This window comes from Vespa mandarinia, chromosome 13 (genome assembly GCF_050613455.1).
Source record: "Vespa mandarinia isolate Hongniang chromosome 13, ASM5061345v1, whole genome shotgun sequence".
Classification (NCBI taxonomy): Eukaryota; Metazoa; Arthropoda; class Insecta; order Hymenoptera; family Vespidae; genus Vespa; species Vespa mandarinia.
Window position 1 is genome coordinate 3,092,501 of NC_140822.1, and position 7,500 is coordinate 3,100,000.

General features: G+C 34.4%; 1 protein-coding gene across 4 annotated transcripts in view; it reads right to left on the reverse strand.

The window, feature by feature from the left end:
* Positions 1-7,500, reverse strand: part of Sol1 (CUB domain-containing protein Sol1) — a 358,685-nt gene that overhangs the window by 184,567 nt on the left and 166,618 nt on the right. The window lies entirely within an intron of this gene.

A 7,500-nucleotide genomic window follows, 5' to 3' on the forward strand; every position in this document is an offset into this window, starting at 1 on the left:
TATTAATTGATCCCAATTGAATAATGAATAATGAAAATGTACGAATAAAATATAAATTTCATCTTTTAAAGTTTTAAAAATATATATATATATATATATATATATATATATATATAGAGAGAGAGAGAGAGAGAGAGAGAGAGAGAGAGAGAGACAGAAAAAAGTTCTCTGCAGAGTCGAGTTTGCATCACGCAAAGTGATTCGAAAATGAGTTACCGAGAGAAAATACATACACTACCTACAACTACTCTCTCTCTCTCTCTCTCTCTGTCTCTCTCTTTCTCTTTCTCTCCTTCTTTTTTACTCTCTTCCTTTCTCTTTCTCTTTTTTATACTACTTAATAATAGAGCTGCATACAAGGGTGAAACCGCCCTTCATCTGCATATATATTACTACTTATATGACGCAGGTTCTAGAAAGCAATTCGCCTGAATTTCTCTAAGAGCGATGGGAGTGTATCCTGGACAATATAAAGAAAAACGAATGGAAAGAAAAAGAAAAACAGAAACAAAAAATAGAAAGAAAGAAAAAAAAAAAAAGAAAAAAGAAGAAGAAAAAAAAAGAAAAAACCACGGAAATAAATAAGAATAAATAATAATGAGAGGACAATTTTTTTGAAAGCACCCCATACCCAGACTTTGTTACTCTAATGAAAGAAAGGAACGGGTTCAGTTCTACGGGGTTTGATGTTCTTTCGTTTTTATTTTAATTCTTTTTTTTTCCCCTTGACGAACATAGAGAAAAAGGAAAAAAAAACAAAAAAGAAAAAAAAAAAAGAAAAAGAGAAAAGCAGAAAAACCATCTCTTTTTATTTTTCTATATATGCGTATATATATATATATATATATATGTGTATGTATATATTTTTTTTTTATTCTTTTTGTTTATTTTTCTCATAGAAAGAAGAACGTATTCACACGAAAGTCATGTAACGTCGTTCTTTGAGTCGGCCAGCCACTTTTAAATTTTATGATCTTTGGGATGGGGACGGGCAATTACATCGGCCAGGTCGTCAGACTCAAAACGTACGGGGATCGTTCCTTTATCCTTGAAACAAAAGCGAGAGCAGAGAAGAGAGAAGAAGAGAGAGAGAGAGAGAGAGAGAGAAGAAGGGAGAGAAAGAGAGAGAGAAAGAGAGAGAAAACGCTCGTTTTCCCGAGAGAAGAAAAAAGAAAGCGAGCAACATCGTGAAAAGGGAAGTAAAGGGAAGTAAAGGGAAGTAAAGGGAAGTAAAGGGAAGAGGGCCACACACTGGTATTCTACTCGACGACGAAAATTTTTAGTTTCCCATCGACTCTTTCTCTCTTTCTTTCTCTCAATCTCTCTATCCCTCTCTCTCTCTTTCTCTCTCTTTCTTTCTACGTTGCTTCAAGAAGAGGAAAGTAAAGATTTTGCACTGGCGTTCGTTAAAGCACATTTTAAAGCTCCCTCTCTCTGTCTCTCTCTCCCTCTCTCTCTTTCTCTCTTTTTCTCTCTCTCTCTCTCTCTCTCTCTCTCTCTCTTTCTCCCTCTTTCTCTTTTTTTCTCTGTGTTAAAAGAAGCTTTCTTTCCCCGTGGAGTTGTAAAAAAATTAGCACCCTTTCCTTCGCTCCGATTAAAAGCTGCTGCAGTAGATAAGTAGGTAGGTAGATTGGATATATCGTTCTCCTCATTGGAAAATCTATTTTCCTCTTCTCTATTTTGTCTCCTTTTTATTCGTTACATATAATATCGTATAAATTTTATTACATATATCGAGAACGAATGGTTTTACGTTCTTATTACGAAGAAATTAAATAGAAAGAAAAAAAAAAAAAAAAAGAAATGAAAAAGAAGAAACGAAAAAAGAAAAGAGAAAAAAAAGGAAAAAGAATAAAAGGAAACGAACCGATCAATTAATAATTAATAAAATCGAAATTTCATCCTTAATACATTCTACGTTATTATTTATTATTTATCGATATTAATTATTTATCGATATTAATTATTTATCGATATTAATTATTTATCATCGCCATTTAACAGGAAATGATATCGCTATCAAACGAAATTAATTCTCATTAAATTAATTTCGAAAAGTTAATGTATAATTTGATATGCAATAAGAACGTAATAAGAGTCAGGGATAGTGTGATTACACAAGATGATCGTAGATTAACAGAGGCATTGCGAGCCTACGGTTATCTTGACTAATCGTTATCTATCCTGACGACACTTGACTGACATAATCACGTTAGAACATAATGACCCGTCAACAGGGCGAACGCGCCTTGTCAAGCTACCCTTCGCTCGTCCGTCATCATTGTCTCACTCTCACTTCCTCTCTCCCTCTCTCTCTCTCTATCTATCTCTATCTCTATCTCTATCTCTATCTCTATCTCTATCTCACTCTCTCTCTTGAAATTTATCGACAACATCGAACTATAATTTTTACAATTAAATTAAAAGTGTATACTTAATCTTGTTAATAATTCGCTCGAATAAAAAGTCATCGACGAACTTTTCTTTTTTCTTGACGCTAACCCCCCACTCCCCCCACTTCCCCCTTCGCTCCCCATTTTTTCCTTTTTTTTTTTTTTACACTTCGCACAAAAACACATCTCAAATTTCATATTTCTACTTTCTTATTTTTCCATTATCTTATTTTGAAGTTCGTTCGCTTTTGTTTATACGCGAATATATATGTGCATGCGTATGTACGTGCGTACGTACGTATGTGTTCGTGTGTGTGTCTGTGTGTGTGTGTGTGTGTGTATGCTGTTCGTAAAAAAAAGAGAAAGAAAGAGATCCGCTTATACAGAAAAGCTTCGTACGAAAACAAAGCTCCTCTATGCAATACATATATACAAACACTGCAAAGATTTGGTTAAGCTTCAACATTCTCCGTTGTCTTTCTCTATCGTTTTTTTTTTCTTCTTTTTCTTCTTTTTTTTTTTTTTGTACCCCTTTTTCACACCTCTCATCGTTTCCTTTAACTCGAAAGAATTTCAATGATTATTCCAAAGAGATTTTTCTCTTATCAGATAACAATACGTCACGTGATACCCGTTTTTATTTTGATATAAGATTGATTATAACAAAAAAAACAAAAAAAAAAAAAAATAATTGTACGTTTAAATTGAAGGCACGTCCTATTTAATTAGTACTTATTAATTACTCTTCTTCAATTATATCTTTTTTCTTCCTCTTCTTTTTCATTTTATTTTTTTTTTTCTTTCTTTTTTCTTCTTCTTCTTCAAAACTTTTCTTCTCCTTTGCGTGTAAAATTTCTTTTTGATCATTTGCCAATGTAACGACGGGAAAGAAGAAAATAACGTAATTTCGTACGTAACGACTGATAATTAGAGGAAGAGAGAGAGAGAGAGAGAGAGAGAGAGAGAGAGAGAGAGAGAGAGAGAGAAAAGAAAAAAAGAAAACAAGAAATGAAAGGGGAGGAAAAAAAAAAAGGAACAAAAAAGAAAAGGACAATGGACGCAAAGTTTCGAAAATTGTCCGCTCGATTACACGATTACACGAGCAAATTATTCTAAGTTTTCAAAGCAATTCACTTTTCCAGTAACCTTTGACAAAGCTTCCTTCTTCGTCGACGACAAACGAATTAAAAAGTTTCTCACGAAAGTACGTAGACGGTCGCCAGTGCAAACGGCGAATTAATTAACGTATATTCTGTCTTCGTTTTCTTCATTGATTTAGCTGCTACCACGAGAAAAAGAACACGGAGAAGTGGAAGAGAAAGAATAAGAAGAAGAATAAGAATAAGAATATAAGAAGAGAAAGGTAAAAGTAAAAGAAAATGAAAAAGGATGATGAGAAAAGAGAGAGGAAGTAGCCGTCGAAGCTGCTGTGGTTTCGCAACGTTGTAAATTACAGGTTCGTGTTACTTTCACTTGCCAGTTAAACGTACCTTAAAGTGAAATACACTTTTATTTTTCCATGGTCGCAGGATTTTAGCTCTGTTCTTGCAAACTTTCGTATTCGTTTGACGTATTAAAAAAAAAAAAAAAAAAAAAAAAGAGAGAAAATAAAAGTCTTCGATAGGAAAATAATTTCAAGTGATAAATAAACAAATCTAATTGAACGTTATTATGTTTCTTTTCGATTGATCGGAAGAAGAAGAAGAAGAAGAAGAAGAAGAAAAAAAAGAAAGAAAAAAAAACAAAAGGAAAAAATTCACGACGTGAAAAAATTTGCCCCGCCCCCCTTCCCTCCCCTCCCCCTTTCTCTCTCTCTCTTTCTCTCTCTCTCTCTCTCTCTCTCTACGATCGTCGATTCTATTGATCGTTTAAAAAACGAATCAAACAAATCGAGAGTAAATGAAATTATACGCGAAGAAAAAGGAATAAAATAAAATAAAAAAGAACAAAAAAAATTTCATTTTTAATTCTCGTTTTATAATCCTTTTATAAAAATAAATCAAGACAATTACAAAATAATAACAAGTTATTACGATTGAGATATTGCATGACACATGAGTAAACAAATAGAGTAAATAAATAGATCTCTCTCTCTCTCTCTCGCTCTCTCTCTTTCTCTTTTTTTCTCTCTCTCTCTCTCTCTCTCTTTCTCTCTCTACATATACATATGTCTGCGATAGGAATTTGAAAAATAATATGAGAAAAGGGAATATACAAATGTTATGAATAAGGCTATAGACAGTCAAGAAGACTGAAAAACGCGTCTTCTTGAGTTGACTGAGTTTCCGCACGTGGTAGAATTCATACGTGTGTCGAAGGTACGAATGTGGTCGTCGTCGTCGTCGTCGTCGTCGTCGTCGTCGTCGTCGTCGTCGTCGTCGTCGTCGTCGTCGTCGTCGTCGTCGTCGTCGTCGTCGTCGTCGTCGTCGTCGTCGTCGTCGTCGTCGTCGTCGTCGTCGTCGTCGTCGTCGTCGTCGTCGTCGTCGTCGTCGTCGTCGTCGTCGTCGTCGTCGTCGTGCATCCGGTGTCACGTTGCAGATTGCAAGAAAAGTGTGTGTTACAAGACATGCCACGTTGAACTCCAAGTTTCGGAACACAGAAAGAGAGTTGGGGAAGGAGAATGAGAGAGAGAGAGAGAGAGAGAGAGAGAGAGAGAGAGAGATAGAGAGAGAGAGAGATACATAGTGTAGTAGAGTACACGTGGAATCGTATAAAGCCGCTCTTTGAGAGTAGCTTCTCTTCTACCAGCAATACATACATACATGTATAAACGTACGTACATACATACACGTATAAAGATATGTATATATATAGATATGTATATATATATATATATATATATATATATACATAGAAGCAATATACACTTACACTTACCAACTGGAATACCAAGGGTATCGAAATATTTGGAATACATCCGGATACGTGAGCTCCTATCTTCTGCACACGTATAACTTGAATATTCCCGATACGTACACGGAGAGAATAAAGAGTTTACGATTGCAGCGTGAACGATCGAACAGAGCTTGACAAAGTATAGAGAGTGAGGGAGAAATAGAAAAGAAAAGAAAAGAAAAGAAAAGAAACAGAAATAGAAATAGAAATAAAAAGAGAAAAGAAAAAAGAAAAGAGAAGAGAGAGTATTTGTGTACACTACGAATCGGATATTCTACGTGTATCCACAAATTATCGCTCGAACTGAAACAAGGGAACTGATTTTGTCCTAACGAGATTTAAAAAAGAAAAGATAGAAAGAAAGAAGGGGAAAAAAAGGAAAAAAAAAAAAAAAAAAAAGAAGAAATTGGAAAGGGATTGCTTTTACAATACGGATTTTAATAATACGAGAGAAATTGTTAGACTTTGATAAATGATCTTGTTATAACGTATTAATTAATTAATAAATTAATTAATTAATTTATTAATTAATATCGTACACGTATAATTACATTGGAAACGTGCTAGGATCTGTTTCGTATCACCGATAGGGTCGACGTTCAAATTAAGACTGACTCATTTATTATAACACTGTACTATTTGCCTTTACGTTTGTAGGTCGTCTCAATAAACATAAGGAGAAAGAGAGAGAATGAGAATAATAGGCTGATACATCTAAATGACATTCTTCAAATTTTATTTATATTATCAATTTCATCGGTTATAATTGTACTTAATAAAATTATAGGAAACAGAAGAAAATATATTTCATTTGTTCGTACAAACTCAATTAAATATCTTTTCGTTATAATATTAAACTATATTTGATTTATTTGTTTGTGCAAGAGAGAGAGAGAGAGAGAGAGAGAGAAAGAGAGAGAAAAGAGGAGAGGGAGAGAGGAGAGAGGAACATATTGAATTTGTCGAACGAGTAATCCGTAATGTGAAATGGCAAATGAAAATACTGCAAAATGAATGCGTTATCGTTGAAACATTAATCGTGTAAAATGCAACCCGATGAAAAATAAATTCACAAATGTAGCATCTCCTCTCAATTGAATCGGATTGGAAAAAGGGAATGGGAGGAAGGACGGGGAGGAGAGGGTGGCGGGATCGGGTGAGGGATAACTTGATTATTAAAACGATTCTCGGTATATTTTTCAAATGGTACGATAGATAGATAAATAATAATTTATTGAGGATTATATCGAAGAAAAATGTCAATAGGTGATGAATAATATGAGAGATTTACGAGGATGCCGGGTGAAAGAGAGAGCGAGAGAGAGAGAGAGAGAGAGACGAGGAAAATATTCTTGCGAGACATTTTCCTACGGAGAAAACTCGAAAGAAAACCGGCTACACGGTGTTACCTTACGATCGAACGATTATTTAAATTCAAATCGAATTGGAAAGGCGCGATTTCGATGATAATCTCGAACGACTCCGATAACGTTTCTCGATGTAGATGAGAGAGAAGGTATGATGCCGATAAAAATTTCATTTTCTTTTATACTGTCGTATCACAAGAAAAAAAGAAAAAAGAAAAAAGAAAGAAAGAAAAAAAGAAAAAGAAAAAGAAAAAGAAAAAGAAAAAGGAAAAGAAAAAAAAAAGACGAAGGAAAAACAACGAATGTAAAAAGAGAAAACGAAAAATAATAAAAACGAAATGAGACAATCGTCGAGAAGAAACAGAAGAAAGAGAAGGGGAAAAAGAAAAAAGAAGAAAAGAAAACGAGAGAGAGAGAGAGAGAGAGAGAGAGATAGTTCGGTGGTAAAACTCGTACGTTGGTATTCTTTTAATTGTCTGCAAGTATACAATCTCGAACTAAGAAGAAAATTTAAAGGTTTCTTAGAAAGTTTCGAGAAACGAAAAGTGTCCTTTGCCATCAACTGAAACAAAATTTCTGTCGTAAAACTAGTGTCGTAGATTTGGCTCTTGGATTAAAATCCCCGTACTATTCTTGGCTCGAATTTTCTTACCCCTTCTCTATTCACTCTTTCCACTTACTTTTATTTTGCTTTTATATCACGCATATAATGCAACGAATGCAGTGCGAATGAACGAACGAACGAACGAACGAACGAACGAACGAACGAACGAACGATACCATAGTTGGATTCGTAGTAGGATACGTAAAATGTAAATATATAATTCGACAGGAACGAAGGACCG